At 36.8% G+C, this 25,269-nt stretch overlaps 1 long non-coding RNA gene across 1 annotated transcript in view; it reads left to right on the forward strand.

Annotated features, from left to right (window-relative positions):
* The first annotated feature begins 537 nt into the window (after positions 1–537).
* LOC110743287 overlaps positions 538–25,269 on the forward strand; it is a 30,399-nt gene continuing 5,667 nt past the window's right edge. Inside the window, exons 1-2 of the long non-coding RNA XR_002522096.2 lie at positions 538–4,119; positions 23,979–24,061. This is a non-coding gene — a long non-coding RNA (uncharacterized LOC110743287). The remainder of the gene's footprint in view (positions 4,120–23,978; positions 24,062–25,269) is intronic.

Here is a 25,269-nt window from a genome sequence, read left to right on the forward strand (position 1 = left end):
TCCAGGTTAATAGATGAAGCACTGGAGCAATTTGGGCTACCTCACATAATTACATGATATCCATGACCTTCCTCAGCTAGCCAGCCACCATAAATCTATAAATACCAGTTGCATTTACAATAAGCAACTTCAACACAATATTTTTCCCATGAAAAATCTTTATAGATAAGAAATTACCATTATCCTTCTGCTAGTAAAAACAAATTATATGATTTACTGGTAATTCGTATGTTTACCAAGAGGTAGTTTGCATGTTTGATAGTAGAATTACCACAGTCATTCTTTCTTCCTGGACATCCCTGAGAGAGAGAATAGGGTACAGGGTTTTGCTACTGCAAACTCTTTTCTTCCTAAACCATAGTAAAATAATTGGATAAAATTGCACCTTTTTAGGTATAAGAATGTTTTATTCAAGTAATTGTAAATAACCCAAATAAGTAAGAAATGAAGTTTCTTCAAATAAATTGTTCATACATTCATATTATAGAATATTATATAGTCACTATGAATGACAATATGTAGACATATATTTCTGGACATAAAATTATGGCTATGAATGAGAGTTTAGTGAAAAGGTATGTTACAATACAATATACACAGTATAATACAGGATGATATGAATTTATTAGCACTCAAACACGTATATAGAAAAAAAGGCCAGAATGCTTCAGAAAATATAACAAAGTTTATGTATAACATCCATCCTGTCAAATAGATTTGATTCTAAACTTTAGATCCTTATAGTTTTATAGATTCATAAAGACACATAAAACCAAAAATAGTCTACCCCCCTTATGTATATATGACCTAAAGAAATTTCCTAAACCTTAAAACTTTTTCCAAAAATATCTGAAAATCCTGCCTTGCCCAGGCTTTGTTATATATGGCTCCTCTCTTTTCCAACATTTCCCTGTTCATACATATATTATAGCACATATCATATGTATGTTTATTCTTTTCTTTGTCTCTTCTACTAAGCTGGAAATTCTCTTAGGCAGGAGCTACTTCTATCATCTTGATAATCTATCACAACACGTGATATACACAATCTATTACAAATAGATTTTTTTTCTAGGGTGGAAAGAAAGAAGAAAGAAGATAAAGAGAGAGAAAACTACAAGACATTATACTGTGTTTTGTGGGATGAAGTACTTATTTGCAATCTTAAAAATTTAGGTTAGGAAAATAAGACACTGCTATAATTTGATTCCCAAATTATGGGGCAGAGTTCCTACAGGGGCAGAGTAACTGTTGACTAGACTCTTCTTTTTCTTTCCCCTTCTTATCTTGCTCCTGACCCAGTCACTCCAGGGGAGGAGGACTACATCCATTACATGTATGTTCTCCAAGGACAGAAACTCAACTAACAGTAGTTTAAACCAACAGAGATTTATTATTCACACATTACAGGAAGTCTGAAGGTTAACAGTGACTGGCATTTATTCCTTTTTTCAACTTCAACAAGAAACCAAAATCTTTCTATTTTTATGCTGTTCTAATGTCTATTGGTTTGGGGTCTTATAGTTGCATGATAAGTACTGAATTGTGAATACTATATCTACAATTCAGGGAGGAAGAGGCAAGGAACAGAAGTAAAGGGGCATTCTAGGTGAATGGATTACATTTTATCAAGAATTTAAAAGCATTCTGGGAACTTCCACTCAGCTGACAGTCATTAATAATTCACTGGACAGAAAAAGAGTCATAAAACCATAGCTGGGTGGAAAGAAGCTAGAAAGAAGAGCATTGTATTGGCCAGAAAACATGGCAGCTACATTTTTTTAAGTTGGTTAGTTATTGCCTGGAACATTTCATGGACTATAAATATTGGTAGGCAGTGGTATCACGCTTTAAAAGTTACAAACCCATATTAAGCTTCTTCTCTTGAAATCAGTGATTCTCACTTCTGTGGAATAAGCAGACTTGGCCAGGACAGGCTTCCTCTATTTGTGCCCAATCATGCCTCTCTCTTGTCTACTTCCTTTATTTCATGTAGTTCTGTGAGTAAGCTGGCTTAAGACGTGCCCCTTGACAAGCCATACAAGTTGCCCTATCTTTACCTTGTTTCTTACATGTAGCTAGCCAAAGAAAACCAATTTTTAAGATTCCAGTAAAGAGGATGACGAATGCTAGGAGACCCACTTAAAATTGAACACAGCTCTCTTTGTCCTTCCAACTTTTAGCAACATTTTCATTGGAAATAAGAGGTACCATATCACTCATAAAGACAGTGGTATTTCCATTTTCTTTTTTATGATTTTCAGGGATCCTGTAAGCAGCAAGGAAAATTGGCAAGTTTCAACAATTTTAATATGTTATCTTTATAATATCAGCAATTTCCTTCACACCCCAATTTCTAAAAGACCCATGATAAGCATGCAGCAATTGGACCCATGAATTCACAGGCATGTTTGAATATTATCAACTAACATATAGTAAATATACAACTATTTACAACATAAAGTGTTTTAAGTATGTTGATGCTATCAATGGGCTCTTGTATGAAAAAAAAAAAATAGTTTATAACATTGCCCTAAATTCGAGCAAAACAGATTTTATAAAAAATCAAAGAAATAGGTAGAAATAAGATAGAACTCTTGGCCAGATTTTCTAAAATGTTAGAGAGAATTAGTGGTTATATAAGAACAAAGAACCAACCATGAAAACCAAATTATACTGGTGGGGTAAAAAGAAAATACACATCTGAGGAAACAGATGTAGCAATATATAGAAACATTCAAACTTAGATTCTTGAGAGTAATATATAAAATATGTAAGATACATGCATATAAATGATATGTTACATCAGAAAGAAAGGCAAAACCTACAAAAGTTGAGGCTTTTGAAATTGTTATATGATATTAACAATATTTTTATATTATGACAAGTCAAACAATTTTTATTTTATTTCTACTACAAAACAGAAGATGTTTTCTGTTGATGTTGGTGAATAGCTTACTGTTAATAAATGTCAGGAAGCAAATTAGTGTCATCTCCTACTTTCTTGCCTTTTTTATCTTCAAGGAAAACATTTGTTGGAATGGGAAGTATAAGGAAAACAATGATGAGAGGAAATTAAAACTGGGATATGTGGCCTTATCAGAAGACGACACTTTAGACTCTTATTAGTGGTTCCGAAATGCTAGCCTGCAGACTAACTACAGAAGAAGGCTGGAAATGGATAGAGATGCTCAAAGAGGAAGAAACATTAGGTTTAAAAACCCAGAGGAAAGATTCTAGTTTGCCTAGGTCGAAGAACAGCAAGAAGGCCACTGGAGCTAGAAAGGTATAAGCCAGTGTGAGAGAAACAAAAAATGCAGGTGGAAAAGTGGACAGGGAGCAGTTCATGCAGGAACAATTGTGGTTTATAATAAGGACATTTTATTTATTCTCAACGCCTTGAGAAGCCAATGAAGAATTATGAGTAAAACACGTGTTTTAATATTAACAAAGTTTAAAAAACTTTTATTATAGGGGAAAAGAAGATGAACAAAATTTATCATCCAATCCAATAAATCAATGTCAGGTTAACATTAATTTGCTAAGATGGCAGCAGGGAAGATAGTGAGAACTTGACGGTCTAGATATATTTTATAAGTGTAACCAAAAGCATTGAGGATAAATAGGATATGGAGGGTGAAGAAAAGATAGAACTCAAGGAATATTCCTAGACATCTGGCATAGCACTTAGGTAACTGGTGGTGCCATTTTCTGAAATGAAAAAATCTGAGAAATGAGTATGTTTGGCGGGGGACGGTGGGGAAAGTGAGAAGACAGAATTCTATTTTGGATGTATTTTCAAAGACAGAATTCTATTTTGGACATATTAAATTTGATATATCTGTCAGAAAACAAAGCAGAGATGTCAAGTAGACAATCAGGCATACATGTCCCAAGTGCAGGGAGAGTTTGAGGCTGGAGCTGAAAACTGGGAAGGTCATCACAAAGGATATACTTTAGAGCCATGGGACCAGAGGAGATAATCTCAGGGCTGAGTGCAGGTGAGGACTTCAGGAAGGTTGAGGAATGAAGCGTGGGCATTCCAACATGTATAGATTAGGTGAGCAAAGGAGAAGAACAGGACTGCTAGAAAAATGGGAGCACCGGAAATCATACAAGGTAGGTATTCCAAGAGCAGGAGGGAGTTATCAATTGTATTAAGTACTTTGAACTCATGAAATAAAATGAGAAATGAGAATTAATGATTGGACTTAAAAGATAAATGACCTTGTCAAGGGTATTTTAGTGGAGGGTAGAGGTGAAAGCTGATTCAAATGAAGGAACAAATAGAAAATGAGGAATGGAAAACTGTTTTGAAAAAAATCACAATAAAAGAATAATACAGGCAAGGGTATAGGGCTGAAAAGAAGTATTTTTTTCTTTATTAATGAGTGCTTTTGTAGTACATTTGGATGCAAATAGAAATGCTTCAGTAGCAAGAAAAATATTTATTAACTTATATTGCAGATTTTAGTTTCCAAAAGTGACTGTAATAATATTTCCTATCCCATGTGTTTTTCTACAATGGGACCTTGACACTTTTCTCATCAAGAAGGGTGGTTGATGTTCCTTCCCCTCAAATCTGTGCAGTTTTTGGCTAGCTTACAATCAGCAGAATGGATGCTCTGTGAAGCATCTTTCTGTTCTGTGGCTAGGACAGAAAAGGAAATGAAACTTACTCCTGGATGGCTGGAACACTCCCTCTGAACCCTTAAATTGCTTCGTAAGCATTCTGACTGCCCTGAAACTACTATGCTATGAGGAAGCCCCAAGCCACCCCTGCAGAGATACTACAGAGAGAAGTTTTGAGACTCTGTTTAGTGAGAGAAACACTAGCCATTCCCTAGCTGCTCCTGACCTCCTCCTCCATTGGTTCTAGCTCCAGCCATGATCTGAATACATCAGATGAGGGACCCTGGGCCAGAGAACACCTGATCCAATGACCCATACTAGATAAGAAAATGCTTGTGTTAAGATACAAGTTTTAGGACGATTTGTTAAGCAGCAATAATACTTAAAGAAAGGGGAGAATGGCAGAATAATTTTACTGAGTAAATCAGAAGGACTGATATTCAATGCATAAATGTAGAGTTTACCCATGATAAAAAGTAGACAAGTAACAAGTATGTGTCCAGATGTGTAGAGCCAGCAGATTTCATGGTGAAATGATGAGGTATTTGTCTTCTGACTGCTTCTATATTCTCAAAGCTGTAAGAAAAGAGTCATTAACGCAGAGTAAAAAGATGAAAGAGATGTGAAAATAGGAAAGAGGAGATGTGAAATAATGTTTTGAAAGAGTAAGAGGGTGACCTGATTAGGGAAATGGAGTAGGATAGCCAGGCTGTCTTGAGGAAACACAGGAGGTTTGTGATTATGATTTTTAAATGAACCAGTCGGTACCTTTGTGTGTTTCCCTCATGCTGTGTTTGGCTGCGAAGTTGCAGGTATGGTTAAAAGAAGGGCTTACCTAGTGTTGGTATTTTACTTTATCAGGCAATGTGGAGAACAAGAGAGGCAAGGGAGCTGAAATGAATTCAAGGAACTGTCATGGCAAAACAAGGCAATGTAATCTGGATAAGAAGAGAAGATTTTCAGGGTTATCCTGCAGGGTTAAAAAGGTGGCACAGAGTTAAAAAAAAAATGTGTAAGGTATTATGAAATAGGAAGCTAGAAGTATTTGATGGTCAGAGAGTGGAATTCCTGAAATTGAGGTTTTGTGGAAATTGGTAATGACTAAGTTCAGGGAATGACATAGAGATGCATGGTTGAGGATACGAGGAGGGCATAATAATTGGGGTTAAAGGCAATCAAGCAATTGAGGGTCCAGGATTTTAGATGAGGGGTCTAAATGATTGTTTAAGAAAAATAACATGCATAGTGAAACCAATTGCTAAATCTCCAGGGAATGAGAAGATATAACTGGGAGTTTGCAATACGAATATTCAAGAAGCATAGAGAGAGCTGTTGTCATATTCGTCAGATAATCTGGGGGTTTCGACAAAAAGTGGGACAGATGGTGGTCTGGGCAAAACAATGAGAAACACAGAGGACATCTAGTCCACCTCTTATATCCACTGTACATGAAATACAGAAGAAAAAGCTGTCACAATTCAAAGAGCTGTATCTAAAAGGATACCTGAGCTTATTTTAGAGCAAAAGGTGATTACATATTAAGAGAAAAAGATACAGGAGATTTTGTAGGGAGTACAGTGAAGAGTGTGAGCAAATGGGGAAGGGAGAAAAATTGATTCAGATTAGGGAACACACAGCCATGTGGAGCTGTAATCATGGTGGATGTCCCAGGAGGCTTGAACCTGAGTTTGTGATCAAGGTAAGACATAATGAAATCAATCCTGATGGCTTCTTGCAGAATGCAGAAAGTCAACTTGATTTATAGTCTCTTTCTTATGATTTGTCTCTTAAACATTGTATAATGCTAAGAAGAGAAGAGGTGGGGCAGGTGATGAGGATAGTGAGTGACAGTCTTACCAAGTGCATATGGATTTGTGGGGGTTTCCTAAAATCTTACTCTGGTCATTGTCAATGATGTGAAGACACGGTCTTACCAGAATCACAAAGACTTCCTTGGGATTGCATTAAATCTTATTGCAAGTTCTATTGTGACAATATGAGGAACAATCTTACCATGGCCAAATGGAGCCTTGGGCCTAAAAGGAGTTACAGACAAGAGAGTCAAGACCATGGGTAGAAAATATAAGCCTTGTATAGAAAAGTTATTTGTTTCTGAAGAATGACAAAATAAGTAAGGCACGAACAGTTAAAGATGTCTAGAAATTTTGATGTTAAGATGTGAAAATTCTGAGAGTCAGACAACCTTAGAAAAGTACTGATTAATAATGCCTATCACAATGTAGGAAATGAATATAAATTTGATGGATTAAATAATTGTTTGGAATTGCTGTGCTGTATGCAATAGAAAGATAAAGGAAAGGCATGTATGTATTGCCAAGTATCCTGGAGAGTTATGCATGACAGTGTAGATGGCAAGGATTATGGCTTATCTGATCCTCCTGATGTACCCACCCAAGGCCATAGCACAAAAGTACCTAAAATATTATATTAGAAAAGGAAAATGTAGTAATTAACATTCTATCTTTATACCTTTAATGGGACTATAAATGTGATATTGCTTTCCAGCTCCTGGCTTTATCAAAGTTGGAACATATTTACTATATATTTTTACTCAAGATATGTCATTTGATAGTCTAGAATATGTGCTCCCCGAGGTCAGGAAAGAGACCTTATTCACCTTTGTATCCCCAGCTAGTATTGCAGCATCTGATATCTAATATACATGCATAAATATTGACTAGAAATGCAACTATCCATACGTATTTGTGACACCTTCTAGGAGAATAACGCATGTTTATAATTTAATAAAAATAGACTATTAAAAAGTTTGCCATTTTTATATTGCCAAGATTCTAGTACTTTTCTACTTGTTATATGTATGTATATACTATATATATATATGTATATATATTTATTTATTTTTTAATGAAAAAACATCTCATTCAGCTGCCAACCTAAGACCAGTGCTGGTAATTACAGCTTGCATGCTCACCCATTATAACAGCAAAAAACTTATGTGAAGGAAAAATGGTATTGCTGGTGTTCTTAAAAAATAAAAACCTATTGTATTGCAAGATTTTAATGCCCAGGTGTTATCTAATGTGCTGTAAATATGTATAGCAGACAATTTCAGAACAAGTTGTTTCATTTCCATGGTAACGTCAGGGCCACAATGGCGGGTGCTGGTTAAAAATGGATTCTTTTCATTAAAAACACACAACAGGAGGGGGCAATTAACAGACCGAAGGGAAGGCCTAATGAATTTAACAAAAATACAATAAAGCTGTCTCTCTATTTTTACTGTAAGCATTTAGGATGCCAGACTACAAATAAAATGCTTGATAGATTCCAGCCTATTTCAAGAGACAATTCTACAATTATTTGATTTCAAATGTTACATTAAATATTTCATGATTTCCTGACCAGTCTGAATAGGAAAAGAGAGAACAGACAAACCTAAAAAGGTCTGTTTTGATTGTTGAGATCACTTAAACTCCATCTAGTATACAAAATTGTGAACCTTAATCACTGTTCGATAGAAGAAAACTAGGAAAGTCAAAAAGGCTAATTAAAATTTACATAAGTACAATATAAAATTAATAAGTAAAACCACAAAACACATATTTTCTCCACTCAACTGGGGCTGCTACTGGTCAAGATTGAAAGAATTATTTTTAAAATCATGCATTTATTTGGCTGATACTCTGCCACTGTCTGGCACCAAAGAATGGAATTCAAAGTGAAAATTGTGTCAGTCATTCAGAGGTTTTGACTACACAAGGCTAAACATCTGCATATTTGGATGGGTGCCTGGCTTTCTAATTCACTAACTGAGAGGAGATGCACCAGTAGTTGTTATCCTATGCATCAAGAAGGTTAATTCATTATGCATATCAGTTATCAGTGTACTTGTTTGGGATACATTTATCTTATCATCTAAGATTATGTTGATTTTATTTAGATCATTTCCAAATAAAGGATAATTAAACTTCTATGTGACCAGAAAGAAACCATTGTTAGAGAATTCCACAAATATAAAATTAACTCCCAGAATCACTTTCAGGATACAAGGGAAAAGAGTACAGGGGCAAGAACATGAGGCCTGTATCAATCCTCTCTTAGTAAACAGATCTGTGAGTTCTGTCAAGTCATTAAAACAGGGGTCCTCAAACCCTGGGCCATGGACTGCTACTGATCTGTGGACTGTTAGATACGGGGACCCACAGCAGGAATTCAACTGCAGACAAGCAAGTGACGCTTCATCTGTATTTACAACCACTCCGCATCACTCACATTTACCACCCATCTCCACCTCCTGTCAAAATGAGGGGTGGGGAATTAGATTATCGTAGGAGGGCAAACTCTATTGTGAACTCTGTTATGTGAGGGATTTAGTTTGCGTGCTCCTTATGAGAATCTAATGCCTGATGATCTGTCATTGTCTCTCATCACCCCCAGATGGGACTGTCTAGTTACAGGAAATCAAGCTTAGGGCTCTCACTGATTCTACATCATGTTGAGTTGTATAATTATTTCATTATATATTGCAATATAATAATAGAAATAAAGTACACAATAAATGTAATGTGCTTGAATCATTGCAACCTGCCATCCGTGGAAAAACTGTCTTCCATGAAATTGGTCCCTGTACCAAAAATGTTGGGGACTGCTGATTTAAAGCATCTGTTTCCTCATCTATAAAATAGAATTAAAAATTCTTGATTTACATATCACTACATATAGTTATAAGATTCATGATTAATTAGTGGTTAAGAATTCAAGCTCTGAAATTAAGTATGCCTGATTTGAATCCTAATTATCACTAACATTGTAAATTTAGGCATGCTTCCGTTTCCTCACCTGCAAATTGTTACAAAGTTTCTAAGTATTAAGTGAATATACACCCTGAATGCTTAGCAAAGTGCCTGGCACTCTGTAAGCAACCAAGAAATAAGTGTTTTGGAAAATCAAAGATACATGTTCCAAGTAACTTGGAAAATGTAGAGAACCATAGATTCTATCATTTCTTACATTTGAGATGCCAGAATGTATACACCATACCCTATTTTCTAAGCTCTCAGTGTTAATTAAAATGAACAAAAACTTATTAAGACGGGGATAAACAAAAAGTATACGTATATTCTTTTCTTTATCTGTATGTTCCTTTCTTTTCTTTCTTAAATTATTACCTGTCCAGAGATAACCTAGAAATCCCCAGAAATCAACCCAGACTTCTATACCAAACAGATAAAACTGGAGGCCAAATTTAGCCTGGAAATATGCTTCCTGTATTTCAAAGTGCTTAAAAATATTACCCCAAAATAGAAAATTTGGAGTTTTCAAATAAAATTGTTTCCTGACTCCACTTTAAAAAAACTAGAAAATCTGGGAACCTTCAGCACACATACTCACATGCACGCAGCTGCTGAAATATAAGAGCAAATTCCCTTAACAGAGATTCGCAAACTCTTCAGTTCTCACAGTCCTCACCTCTTATGATTTCTCTGATACCATGACTCAGCACGGTCACTGTTTATCATCATATGTACCCAATTATTTTCCTTATAGCTAAGAACCAGTTCCCCGTACTCATGTCTCTATCTAAAGCTGGAATAAGAAAGACCTTCAGGCTACAAGTTTCTAAAAAAACAAAAGGGATGACAAATATTTTTTGTGAATTTTAAGACTATTGAGACCCATTTCTTAATTTTTTTATTGAAGTATAACATACATACAGAAGATGACATAAATCATAAGTTCAATGAATATTATTTATTATCATAAATTAAACCTATGTATGTGTAACCAGAACCCAGATCAAGAAACAACATTACCAGCACCCAAGAAGCCTGCTTTTTTGCCTCCTTCCATTCACTAGTCCCACAAGGGAACTGCTATCCTAATTTCTAATGCCATAGGTTTGTTCTGTCTGTTTGAACTTTATGAAAATGGAATCACACAAAATGTACTCTTGCATGTCTGACTCCTTTTGCTTAACATCTTGTTCGTGAGATTCATTCATCGGGTTACATGTAGCTATAATTTTATTGATGTGTTTATATGGTACAAACAAAGCTTGTCTATGTCCCCTTTAACTTATGTGACCTGCTGGTCCCTATCAGCCATGGAGTTTCACTCTAATCTAGATGTACATTTTTCTTTAAGAAGTATTCCACCTGCAATTCTCCTGATACCTCAAAATCCCTTGGCCTTTCTACAACAATTTAACTCCCTGCCCCGTGATTTAAATTTTCAAACGGTCCTCCTTGCTCAAGCAGAGATAAAGTTATATAGTCACCGACCGACTTGATCCTCCTTCCTGTCACTAAACTCTTTCCCTTCCAAGTTCCCCCTTCTTTTCAAATATGCCTGAAATATCTTTAATTGCCAAAAAGGGAAGTGACTTTTTTGTTCCTGCTTTCTGTGTTGCTATTTTGTTTGTTCTTGATGAAGGGGAAGTGGTGTTCAAATATCACAGCTTCTTTGTACAGCAGCCTAGAATCAGTACTTTGTAAGTAAAAGTAACTTTGTGTATTTTGAATGATAAAATATGTTGCACCTGACATGTAGCCATCACCAGTTACTGATATCACATCACTAATTACCCAAGATTTTTCAGAAGAAGAATACAATTAGTGATTCCCAACCACAAAATTATAATCTGTCCAGACATGTAATAGCTAATAACAAATCGTTTGCTTAAGACACCACACATGGTACGTGAGTTATTTTTAAATGCTTCTTTGGAAAAATTAAGATATAATGATTCAATATGTTATTTGGGCAACAAAGAAAAAATGATTGCATTTGTCATCAACCAAGAATAATTTCACGGGAATTCTCTACTTCATATTTTCTCTTGAGATTTTTAATAGGCTTTTAAAGCAGATGCTGAGCTGGAAAATAATCCAAGAAATAAAGAAAGCCCAGGGGAAAAAGTAATAATAATAGACAGTTGTACTTGATTGTTTCCATGGTCAAGGCATCCTCCTGAGTGACAGATAATGCATCTTCTGTCAGTTTCCATTGCCTAGAGATCATTCTGAACATTGTTATCAGCAAAAACCTCCACAAAATGAAGGATTTTCAAACAGGAAACCAGATGTGATGGGGTCAGGCCCTGCATGTGATGGGAATATTTGGGTTAATGATGATTGATGCCATATCGCATTTCATAAAGTACACACTTGCCAAATCAGGTATTTTTCCCGTCACATAGGAGCAGTTGCTAAATTCCTTTACAGTAAAGCATCAAGGTCAAAGAGGAAGGAGTGAACACAAAAGAAAGGTGGCATAATAAAACAAAGATAATCATGTTGCATATTGTGTAAGATTGGCATGATAATCCATCCTAAATGTCTGTTATTTATCTGGGAAATCTAAAGCATTTCAATTTTTCTATACCTACAACATACACATGTTTTTGTTTTTTGTTTGTTTGTTTGGGGTCTACTTTTAACTTTGTTCCTTTAATTAATATATCAATTACATTAACTGTGTCCTTATTGTAATTACTTTATCAAAATCAATTTTTGAAGTGGTGAACTCTTAACTTTTTCATCACATATGTCATGATTTGGGGGAAAAAGTCACTCAAGATACAAATGTATTATCAAACAGCACTGCCTTCTATTTGATGCTAGACGCAAAGGTAGTGATTTAATTATCAATCTTGCTTTAGTAGCAAGTAGGCTTTCTTTAACTTGTGTGATATTTTAATATGGGCATATATTTAGATTCTCTAAGAGGAAAATTTCCAAACATGCTCAAGGAAAGAAGAGCCCTCATTATTTAATCTTAGAAATAAATCTTTGCAAAACCATTATGCTGTTGTTTTAGAGCTTGATGTTTTCAAAGGAAGGATAATAAATGTTACAACTATCCTAAAATAGCTCTGGAAAGCTTAATAGTTATTATTATGTTGATGTATTTACAAGGACCTTAAAACATTCATGGTTTTCTACAGCTATTGGTATATTATCAATTTTTTCAAACCAGGAATAATATTTCACAGAGGCTATAGTCAAGGCTGGTGTAGAAGCTTATATGGTTGAATTTACAATTCCTTTCCTCTAATTAAGACCTATCTGGTGGAAAGTAATTGGAAGCAAATAGTTCTGAAAGTCTAGGTGCTAAATAAAAAGCAGAACCACATTGTCAATGGTAGACTTGGAATTATTGATCTAATAAAATATAAAGGTGTAATGGCTAATTTTATGCATCAACTTGATTGAGCCATGAGAGGCCCAGATATTTGGCTAAATATTAGTTCTGGGTGTCTCTATGAGGGTATTTCTAGATGAGATTAGCGTTTTAATTAGTAGACTGAGTAAAGCAGATTGCTCTCTTCAATGTGGGTGGGCATAATCTAATCTTTTAAAGGCCTGTGTAAAACAAAAAGATAGCCAAAGGGAGAATTTGCTCTTTTTCTCTCTGCCTAACTGTTGAACAGCGATACTGGTCTTTTCCCCTTGGACTGGGATATACACCATTGGCTCTCCTCATTCTCAGGACTTTAGGCTCAGCTGGAACTACACCATTAGTTCTCATGGTCTGGGGGTCTTCAGACTTGGATGGGAAATATACCACCTGCTCTCCTGGGTCTCCAACTTGCCAAGTGAAGAGCATGGGACTTCTCAGCCTCATAATCATGTCAGTCAATTTCTTATAATCTCTCTCGCTTTCTTCCTCTCTCTCTTGTTTTTCTCTCTTCAATATTTTTTGCTTGTGTTTCTCTGGAGAACCATAACTAATCAGATTTTGGTACTGAGAAGTGAGATGCTATTGTAACAAATACCAAAACATGTGACAAAGACTTTGGAAGTGGGTAATGGATAGAGGCTGAAAGGGTTTTGAGGTGCATGCTAGAAATATGAGCATTAAGGGCAACTCTGGTGAGGGTTCAGATGGAAATGAGGAACATGTTATTGGAGACTGCAGGAAGGAGATCCCTGTTATAAAGTGGCAAAATACTTGGCTGAATTTTATTCTAGTGTTCTGTGGAAGGTAGAACTCATGAGAGATGAAACAGAATATTTAGCTGAGGAGATTTCTAAGCAAAGTGTTGAAAAAGTGGCATTGTTCCTCCTGACTGATTTTGGTAAAATGCAAGACAAGAAGAATTAATTAAAGAAGGTTAAGTAAAGAGGAAACCAGCGCTTAAAGATTTGACAAATTCTCAGCCTGTCCCTATTGCAAAAGTTGAGAAAACAGGTTGGCAAGAGAATACCAAGGGTATTCTCTTTTGATAAGGAGATTAGCATGGGTGTGAACCACATACCCAGTCAGCCATCTCAATAACACAAGCCAGAAATAGAGATGAGATTATACCATCAGAAACACTGCCAGCTGGAATAGAAAAAAAATAAATAAGCAGAATAATTTCTAGTGTTCTATAGTACTCTGGAGTGACTATAATTAACAATGATTTATTTTATATTTTTAAATAGCTAGAAGAGCAGATGTTGAATATTCCCAACACAAATAATTGATCAATGTTTTAAGTGATGGATGTGCCAATTACCCTGATTTGATCATTCCACATTGTATACAAGTACGGATATATCACATTATACCCCAAACATATGTATAATTATTAAGGGTCAGTTAAAAATAATAAAAGAAAATAGAGAAAATAAGACAGAACAAAGGCAAACCGTTAAAATGTGTTAAAAGAAAGAAGGAGCCCGAAAGAGATTTAGAGATTATCAGGACTACTATTGCTGCCACAGGTCCAGAGTGCTTGGGCTCAGGGGAAAAGCTGCTTTCACATTGTTTCAAAGGGTGGAACTGCCACCCAGCAGAGCCACCTGAGGGTGGGGGGGATTGTCTCAGAGAGCCAGATAGACAGCCTTCCACTGAGCTAAAGGATACTACTGACACTGGGGGCAACACTGCCAACCCAGTGAATCTGGAGGGCAGAGCATGGAACTAAAGAGGATTATTCTTGAGCCTTAAAATGTAATGGAACTGAGTAATGGATAGAAGTTGAAAGGGTTTTGAGGTGCACGCTAGAAATATGAGCATTAAGGGCAATTCTGGTGAGGGTTCAGATGGAAATTAGGAAGGTTGTTGGAGACTGCAGGAAAGGAGATCCAGGTTATAAAGTGGCAAAATACTTGGCCGAATTGTATTCTAGTGTTCTGTGGAAGGTAGAACTCATGACAGATTAAACAGAATATTTAACTGGATTCGGAACTTCCTTGGGATCTCTCCTCTCTTTCTTCTGATTTATTGCTTTTGGAATGGGAATATCAGTTCTGCACCTATCCCGCCATTGTGTTTCAGAAACACATAACTTGTCTGTTCTCACAGATTCACAACTGGAGAGAAATTTTACCTCAGAGTGAATTGTATCTCAAGTCTCACTTATACCGGACTTAGATGACATTTAAATAAGGCTTTGGACTTTAGACTATAGAATGAATACTAGAATGAGTTAAGAATGTTGGAGCTGTTGGGATAATTTGATTAATGTATTTTACGTGCAAGAAGACGTGAAATTTGGGGATCCGGGGGCAGAATGTTATGGACTGAATGTTTTTGTCCTTTCCTGAAATTCATATGTTAAAACACTAACTCCCAACCTGATGATATCTGAGGTGGGGCCTTTGGGAAGTAGACTTAGATGAGGTTATGAGGGTAAGGACCCCAATAGGATTAGTTTCCTTATAAGGAGAAGAAAAAAGATAAGTAAGCTTGTCTCTCAGACTTTCTCTCTCTTTCTTCTTCTCCCTGCTATGTGAGGTCATGAGGACAAGGTAGTTGTCTGCAAGCCAGGAAAGGGACCCTCAACAGAACCTGAATCTGTCAACAGCTTGATCTTAGACTTCCCAGCCTCCAACTATAAAAAATAAATGTCTGTTCTTAAACTATCCAGTCTATGGCATTTTGTTATATAGCAACTCAACCTGACTAAGACAAAAAGAAAATCCCACATCAAACCTTGTTAACAAGTAGGGGTTATTAGCCATCTCCCTATATAATTAGAGCACATGAGGGAACTGACATTGGAAGAGATTCATGAGATCACAAAGATTAAATCACAAAATTTACAAAGCTCTTTGAGACATCAGCCTTGGGTCCTTTCTTACACACTTTAAAAGAATAAACATTAAATATTTAACGTATTCAAATCCTTCAAACAAAAGATTCCAGGTAAATTCCTGAGAGGGATTGCCATGAGGGCAAATAAAATAGATGAGACCACAGAAGATAACTGTTTGAATTCACTTGTGAGTACTGTGTTTAAGTCTCTGCACATCTCTCTTTCGGAGTTCTTATTTTGGGAAGAGATTTATTAATAAAAGCAGACGTATCTATTTCTGTCTTCATTAAGGGAAGTGCCTAACCAACTAACCTGTTTAATAAAATATAAACAGAACTCATTCCCTGTTTAGGGTAATGATAATCAAATTATATCTTAATTATATACTGCACAAAGATATTTTGATGACATTTAAAAAATATCTGCACAGCTAGTACCAGAACTAGAAGTACAGAAAACAAAGTCTTTCAAATCTGTTCTCACAAATCTCTGATAGACAGGAATCCAAAGTACAAAAGCAGCAGAGTACTCACAGTTTTCCCCCAGAGGCATGGGGGGGAAAAATGAAATTTCACTCTCTCATGACTCAAGGTAAAACTGCTCAAAACTGAAGGTAATATGAAAAATGGTTGAGGGAAGGGTTAGCAAAGAAGAATAACCTAAGCATCATTTTCTCCTGAAGCCTTCTCTTTTTCACAGTGACATCTCGTCCAGAATAAAACTGGCAAGCCTAATAGCCACTGCCACAAGCCACATTTGCTGAAGAAATAATTTTTTTTAATTGTTTCAAATATATTCTAAGACATCAGCCATTTTAAACAAAGAAGGATTCTGCATAACTCTTTAAAAATGTAATAGTCTGGTATGTATAGTCTAAATCTAAATCTGAAATATATATTGCACCACTATACTTAACATTTCCTAGGAGGAGCACATGATATGCTCGGTGAAAGGAAATCTTTTAGTGTTTTCAATAATAAATCCATACGCCCATAAAAGGAAGCTACAGATGATGAGCTTCACAATTCAGAGGAATGAGGAACAAGAAAAGGAAGGTATTCTATTTGCATATCTTTTATACTATTCACACAAGCATATCCGAACCTCGCAACAATATTCCAGAGAAAAAACTACATATATATATGGAAAGTAAGAACCAGAAAAATCAAATAGCTTGTACATGTTATGCAAATATACAAGCTCCGTATCAGAATTGCAAATTGAGATACCTAAGACAACTCACATCAAAAGCAGCCCCTTAATAAAATCTCACAAAAGCTCTTTACTTTGGGTTTTGTTTTTATTATTTATTTATTGACTTTTTGAGACAGAATCTCACTCTGTCACCTAGGCTGGAGTGCAGTGGCTCCATCATGACTCACTGCAGCCTCAACCTCCCGAGCTCAAGAAATCCTTCTACCTCAGCTTCCCTGGGTAGCGGGGACTACAGGTGCTAGCCTCTCAGCTAATTTTTGTATGATTTTTAGAGATGGGGTTTTGCTAGTGTATTAGTGTGTTCTCACACTGCTGTGAAGAAATACCTGAGACTGGGTAATGTATAAAGAAAAGAGGTTTAATTGACTCACAGTTCCACACAGCTGGAGAGGCTTTGGGAAACTTACAATTATGGTAGAAGGCACCTATTCACAGGTCAACAGGAGAGAAAAACCAGTGCCAGTGAAGGGGGAAGCCCCTTATGAAATCATCAGGTCTCCCGAGAACTAACTCACTATCACAAGAACAGGATGGGGGAAACCACTCCTGTGATTCAGTTACCTCCACCTGGTCCCTCCCATGACATGTGGGGAGGATGGGAACTACAATTCAAATTGACAGTTGGGTGGGGACACAGACAAACCAAATCATTCCACCCCTGGTCCCTCCCAAATCTCATCCCCTCACAATTCAAAACACAATCATGATCTTCCAACAGTCCCCCAAAATCTTCACTCATTACAGCATTACCTCAAAATTCTAAGTCCAAAGTCTCATCTGAGGCAAGACAAGTCACTTCCAGCCATGAGCCTGTAAAATCAAAAGCAAGTTACTTATTTCCTAGCTACAATAGGGATACAGTCATTGGGTAAATGTACTTGTTTCAAACGGGAGAAATAAGCCAAATAAAGGACCTACAGGCCCCATGCAAGTCCGAAATTTAATAGGGCAATCATTAAATCTTAAAGTTCTAAAATGATCTCTTTTGAATCCATGTCTCACATCCAGGTCACTCTGAAGTAAGAGGTGGATTCCCACAGCCTCGGGCAGCTCTGCCCCTGTGGCTTTGCATGGTACAGCCCCACTCCCAGCAGCTTTCAGGGCTGGTGTTGAGTGTCTGCAGATTTTCCAGGCACCCGTGGCAAGCTGTTGGTGGATCTACCATTCTGGGGTTTGGAGGACAGCAGCCCTCTTCTCATAGCTCCACTGGGCAGTGTCCCAGTGGGAACTCTGTGGGGACTCTGACCCCACATTTCCCTTCTGCACTGCCCTAGCAGAGGTACTTCTTGAGGGTTCTGCTCCTGCAACAAACTTCTGCCTGTACATCTAGGCGTCTTCTTACCTCCTCTGAAATCCAGGTGGAAACTTTAATTCTTGACTTCTGTGCAACTGCAGGCCCGATAACGTGTGTAAGTCGCCAAGGCTTGGGGCTTGCATCCTCTGAAGCAGTGGTCTGAACTATATGCTGGCCCTTTTTAGGCACAGCTGGAGCTGAAGCAGCTGGGATGCGGAGCACCATGTCCCACGACTGCATAGAGCAGGGGGCCCTGGGCCTGGCCCAGGAAACCACTTTTCCCCCGCTAGGCCTCTGGGTCTGTTATGGGAGGGGCTGCACTGAATGTCTTTGACATGCCCTGGAGACATTTTCCCTATTGTCTTAGGGGTTAATACTGAGCTCCTTGTTACTTATGCAAATTTCTGCAGCCAGCTTGGATTTCTCCCTAGAAAATGGGGTTTTGTTTTTTATGGCATAATCAGTTTCCAAATTTTCCAAACTTCTATGCTCTACTTTCTCTTGAACTGTTTACCGCTTACAAATTTCTTCCACCAGATACCCTAAATCATTTCTCTCGACTTCAAAATTCCACAAATCTCTAGGGTAGGGCAAAAGGCCAACAGTCTCTTTGCATAGCAAAAGTTACCTTTATTCCAGTTCCCAACAAGTTCCCCATCTCCATCTGAGACCTCCTCAGCCTGGACTTTATTGTCCATATCACTATCAGCATTTTGGTGAAAGCCATTCAACAAGTCTCCAGGAAGTTCCAAACTTTTCCATTTTCCTGTCTTCTTCTGAGCCTTCCAGACTCTTCCAACCTTTTCCTATTACCCAGTTTCAAAGTCGCTTCCACATTTTCAGGCATCTTTACAGCAGTGCCTCACTCACAGTACTACTAACAATTTACTGTAGTAGTCTGTTCTCATGCTGCTATGAAGAAATACCCGAGACTGGATAACTTACTAACAAAAGTTAATTGACTCACCCTTCCGCATGGCTAGGGAGTCTTCAGGAAACTTAACAGTCATGGAGGAAGGCACCTCTTCACAGAGTGGCAAGAGAGAGAAATTAGTGCCCAGTGAAGAGGGAGGCCCCTTATAAAACTCACTATCACAAAAACAGGATGGGGGAAACTGCCCCCATGACTCAATTATCTCCACCTGGTCTCTCCCATGACATATAGGGATTATGGGAACCACAATTCAAGATGAGATTTGGGTGGGGACACAGCCATACTATATTAGCCATGTTGCCCAGACTGGTCTCAAACTCCTGGCCTCAAGTGATCTGCTCACCTCGGCCCCCTAAAGTGCCAGTATTACAGACATGAACCATCATGCCCAGCCTGGTTTTATTTTTTAAACTAAAATTATTTTTATTAAATTAATGCATACACATTGTTACAAATTAAATCATCCAAAAAGATTCATGATTAAAATGATTAGTTCTTTTCTTCTCTTCCCCACTCTAAGTTTAGCTTTGCTGCTAAGAATGTACATTTTTATTGTCATTGGTTTTAGTTCTCCTGTGATTCATGAATTTGACCTGATTCATTATCTTTCTACTGAGTTATATGAGGAGGTAACTTTACAACAATGTCTATTACCTCTCACCCTCCACTTTTCCCAAAATGCTAATATCATTTATTCCTCTGTTTATAGTTTATAACCAAAATAATCTAACTGTATTACTTATCTTAAATAACATAAATAATTGTTCCTATACCCCAAGGCTAATTGTTCCTTTACCTTTCCCTTCACTTAACTTATCCTATCTTCTAGATTTTAATTTTGGTCATCTTTACTTTTCATATTTTATATTTATATTTTGACCTCAAGTATTTTCTGTCTAATCCTACAGTCACAAACTGTCAGCTGCAAACTGTCTAGGGCCAAAACATTAGTGTGAGCTGGAGATATAAATTTGAAATTTATAAGATGTTTAAATCTATGGAAATATAAGTTACCTAGAAGGAATGCGTATAGCAAAAAGGCAGAAGAAGAGAACTGTGAGCTTCATGGATATTTAGGGTTTGGGTAAAGGAGGAACCCAAGAAGCGAGAATGAAAAAGAGATTGAAGAGAAAGAATGAAAACCAGAAGAGTGTGATGAAAATTAAGAGGAGCTAGTGTTCTTGATAAAGAAGAAATAGCATATTACATCAGTTCTGCAGAGAGCTTGCATACGAAAAGGATAAAAATTCAGCATGACAATGTTGATGACTATGACAAGAGGTGTGATGGGTGAGGAAGCAAAATTACAACGGCTTAATGAATAATTGGGCAATGAGGAAGCAATGGTATCTTCTGTAGAAAATGCCTTCCAAAAAAATTGGATGTGAAGGGGAGCAGAGAAATGCAGCATAGCTGGAGGGGTATGGGTCAAGAAAGTAATTTTTAAGCCAGTGTAACAAGGGGTCAGTAGAGAAAACCCAGTGATGTCCAGCAAGCTCTACAGATTCTATCAGACAGTGTTGGCCAAGCAAATACTGAAGATACCATGGCCAGAGTGGGACAATAAGATAAATCCATAGGCAGAAGGCATCATTTTGGGCTTCAGGTTTACAGGCTTAGAAAATGATTCTCTGATACCTTATATAACTTTGAGTCATATTCTTGGGTGCTGTTAAGTATCGCATGAGTCATTATGGGCTTTGAGAGATTAGCGAACTATAGGTAGGACCTTTATTTACTCTAATATTTCTGCTACTGATATTTCCTGTTGTACAATTTTTAACTATTATTATTAAACTTTTTTGCCTGATAGTTTTATTTATAGAGTCTCACCATGTTACTGAAACTGTGCTGAGGAATTTATAAATATTAACTCATTTAATTCTCATTACAATACTATTAAGTGGGTCCTAGTATATTTATTTTATGAACTGAGGCATAGATAATTCTATTACCAAAGCAGTCTATTTTAAGAGTTCACGATGTCAAGCCCTACATTCAATTTTTCCTCTTTTATAAAAGTGCTTATTTGCAAATGAGAGTTGATATGTGGTCAGGTGGAAAACATTTCACCCAACCTCTGGATGGGTGATTGAAACCAAGTGAAGAAGATTCCTTTTGTTAGTTAACTTGAACCTTCTGTTCTGGTATCTCCGACATAGTCTATGAACTAGCAGCATTGCCATGTGCCTGCCATATCAGTTTTCTTTAAACCTACACTAGATGAAGTGACCTAGTATAAAAGCTGATTTTTATCATTAATCGGTATAATGAACAAATAACTAATGACCGGTTTTGCTTTTTTTCACTTGGCGGGGACAGAGTTTCTATCTGAAACTCTGACATCATTGCACAGATTTCCTCTGAAATCTGAAGAGTAGCGTCTGGAAGAATTGCTGCAGTAACATAACTGCAGCTGCCATCTCTAAAATCATCAACTCAACATTCCCAGTGTGGCTGGTTGTCTCTGGTCCTCACTTCTACTGCACATGTTCTTTGACCTTAAAATATCTTAAGGACCTTTTTAAAAACGTATTCCCTGGCCGGGCACAGTGGCTCATGCCTGTAATCCCAGCGTTTTGGGAGGTCACAGCGGGTGGATCACTTGAGGTCACGAATTCGAGACCAGCCTCGCTAACATGGTGAAATCCCATCTCTACTAAAAATACAAAAATTAGCCGGGCATGGTGCCATGTGCCTGTAGTCCCAGCTATTCAGGAGACTGAGTCAGAAGAACCACTTGAACTCGGGAGGAAGAAGTTGCACTGAGCCAAGATCATACCATTGCACTCCAGCCTGGGCAACAGAGTGAGACTCCATTTGAAAAAAAAAAACAAAACAAAACAAAAAAAAACACCTGTTTATTATCTTATTTCTAACTCTATCTCCATACTTAAATGTGTACCTATTTAATGACCCTCTTGCAGCACCCTCAATTGTTTTTTTACATTTATGTTTCTAGTTCAAATTCCCAAAACATGATCACTTAAAAAAATCCAAACGTTGAATTCTCTCCTTCTCCACTCAGACTTCTGAAGACCCAGCTGTGTAAACTATGACAATTATATGAATTGATGGTACTGCAAGCCTTGAACATCACACATGAATCCTTTTAGATATCTCAGGCCAGTTCCCTCTCTCCTTATCTCTTCTCATTAAGACATAAGCTAGACTGTGCCTGACTCAATTTCAGCCTCATAATACAAAGGGGAGTGAGGTAGTTCATCTGTAAGTTCATCTGCTTCCTGATTATTACATCGTCTTGATCCCCAGGTAAGGAAAAGTGGGACTACTCCTCTTTGCAAGGTACTTCTTTCATACATGCTTTACGTGCTTCTTTCCCTGCTTCCTCCAGGCTCTTGCTCCAACCGTTATTCAATTCTGTTTTGGCAAAATTTCCCATTCCATTAGCTCCTTCCCATAAGTGTAGCCAAAATATGCCAGATAAGAGACACAGAGAAAATAAATGGAAACTCTCCTACATATCTGTGTTTTTTCTCCTCTGTTACCTTTATTCTACACAGCATATCTACTTTTCCCAAAATATTAATAGTTGCTAAAACTTTAGAATATTCACTACGTGTCATAACTGTACATATGTTAACTCACTTAATTCCTACAACAACCCTATGAGATAGGCATTTGTATTATCTTCATTTTAGACATGAAAAAACTGGGTCACAGCAAGTTTAAGTAAATTGTTCAACATCACTTAGCGTCACTTCTTCCCATCCCGTTGTCTCTTTGACCTGTTAATTAATTTTACAGGAATTATCATGGGTGATTACCTGCTTACTTTTATTGCTGCCAGATTTTAAAATTTTAAGCCGATCACTTCTTTCAGGATGTTTTAAAATACCTTTTTAAATTTCTGCTTGCAAATTTTTTTGAACTCTATTTTCTTTTTCTTTTTTTTTTTTTTTTTGAGACAGAGTCTTGCTCTGTCGCCCAGGCTGGAGTGCAGTGGCCGGATCTCAGCTCACTGCAAAGTCCACCTCCCGTGTTTACACCATTCTCCTGCCTCAGCCTCCCGAGTAGCTGGGGCTACAGGCGCCCACCACCTCGCCCGACTAGTTTTTTTGTACTTTTTTAGTAGAGACGGGGTTTCACCGTGTTAGCCAGGATGGTCTCGATCTCCTGACCTTGTGATCTGCCAGTCTCAGCCTCCCAAAGTGCTGGGATTACAGACTTGAGCCACCACGCCCAGCCTTGAACTCTATTTTTATATTTTCTATTTCCATCACAATCCCAACTTGTACTCATTCTCAGTGATTTAAATGATTAAAAAAAAAGCAAACTGTAATTGAATTCAAAGTATATGAAATTTGAATGTATTTTCAATCAGAGTGTATTGAAGTATAAAAATACATATATTTTATCTTTGTTACCCAAAAAATTTTTTAAATATTCAAAATTAACTATTAAAAACAATTAGGAATAAAAAATACATACTGTAAAATTTTTAATTTAAAAAATTAAAGTCTTACTAAACACTTGTATAAAAATATAATTCATCTCAATTTTGCACTTAATACCTATTTACCAAAGTAAAACATCACTGTCATGCTACATGAAGCTTACTTTGAAATCTAGGTAAATACAAATTTAAGAAAAGCATGAACCATTTAACATTGTAAAACAGATCAAGCTCTGTCACATATTGAGAATACCTGTTTTTTGTGAGTACCTTGGAAATGCAAATTGGAACATAAAAAGTGACAGAAAATAGATGCTCTGCACTACCAGGAAATGGTACTATATTTTGCAGGAATCTTTTGTATTTGTGCGATTTGAGAAGAAGCATTTGGCAGATCAACTCATCTATCTTTTCTCTTACCAATCCCTTTCCGTGCTCTGATCCTCCTCTCACTCTGATGCACTTCTTTTATCTCCAGTGTCACAGTGGCATAGCCCACAACCTTCACAGCATTTGGACACAGTTGCCTTTCGCAAGAGGTGAAGAAAAATATTACCCTGGGTGAGTACATTATTAGTCAGGAGAATAGATGTTTAAGATTACAGGAGTGCAAGTGTTGAGTACTATATTCTATTTTATAGGAAAACCTATATGTCTTTAAAACTGGTACATACGTGTGCCTAAGATATTCAAGATCTTTTAAAGTACTAGGGTTATATTCAAATTCTTCTAAAGTGCCAAGGGCCGCTCTTGTCAGGATCCAAGGGAGTCTTGCTCAAGATAGAAACTAAGTTTAATTGTAGAAACATGAAAAAAGATACATTATTGAATTTCATAGTTTGAAAATATATATCCAGCATACACTACAGTAAATTACACATACTTTACAAACCTTTATTGACAGTCAGTTTTCTTTCCAAATTAAAAGCTTACTAAAAAAACTGGAATTAGGTCTCAATTAATTATTGTGGTCCCAGTGAAGAGCCCATCTTCTGGCACATATCAGCAAATATTGCTGTAGATGATCCATTGTTTCTAAGGAGCATAGGCTGGGATCAAGTACATGCAGGAGATGAACATGCTGAGGGCAAAAATACGTAAAAGGGATTTAAATGAGAGTATCTTGAATGGTAAGTAGAAACAAATACCAAATTTAAAGATTATTACTAATGTAATATACACATTTTCCTCCTCTTTTCTCATTTTTCTTCTTTGAAAGAACAATTCCCAATAGTAAATAAAGAAAACCAAGAGCTCTTTAACCACTATATTTTCCAATAGCTATTACTTGTATAGAGTTTCCTTGATATACAAGGAAAAATGTGGCTGTTAAACTAAATTTTAAGTAAAAGCACATTATGGTAGAAATAAGGCCCTCCAGAGAATAATTTTATGAGACAATTATTGCACGGTAGCTTGGGCAGTTGAACTCACATGAAACAAATGGCTCTATAAAACAAGTCCCAAAGTGGCCTATTGCTTAATTAAATTCATATACAAAACGTCCCTCTGCCTTGACATGTGTACATACATATATTAAATGTATTTTAAAATTCAGTCTGAAAAAATATGACCTCATAAAGATGCAAAAGTCCAGACTCCACTTCAAAGCCAAAGAACTTCTTGAAGCAATATTTTATGTAGAATTGTGACTTTTAAATAATTGCTTTTTCCCCTTAACCTAGTGAAACCAGTCAGTTTGATGTATATAATATGTTTAAGCTTTCTGCCTAGAAGGGTATGCCATAGTGTCTATGAAATGTTTGCGA

The sequence above is a fragment of the Papio anubis genome, chromosome 3, assembly GCF_008728515.1.
Source record: "Papio anubis isolate 15944 chromosome 3, Panubis1.0, whole genome shotgun sequence".
NCBI classification, from domain to species: Eukaryota; Metazoa; Chordata; class Mammalia; order Primates; family Cercopithecidae; genus Papio; species Papio anubis.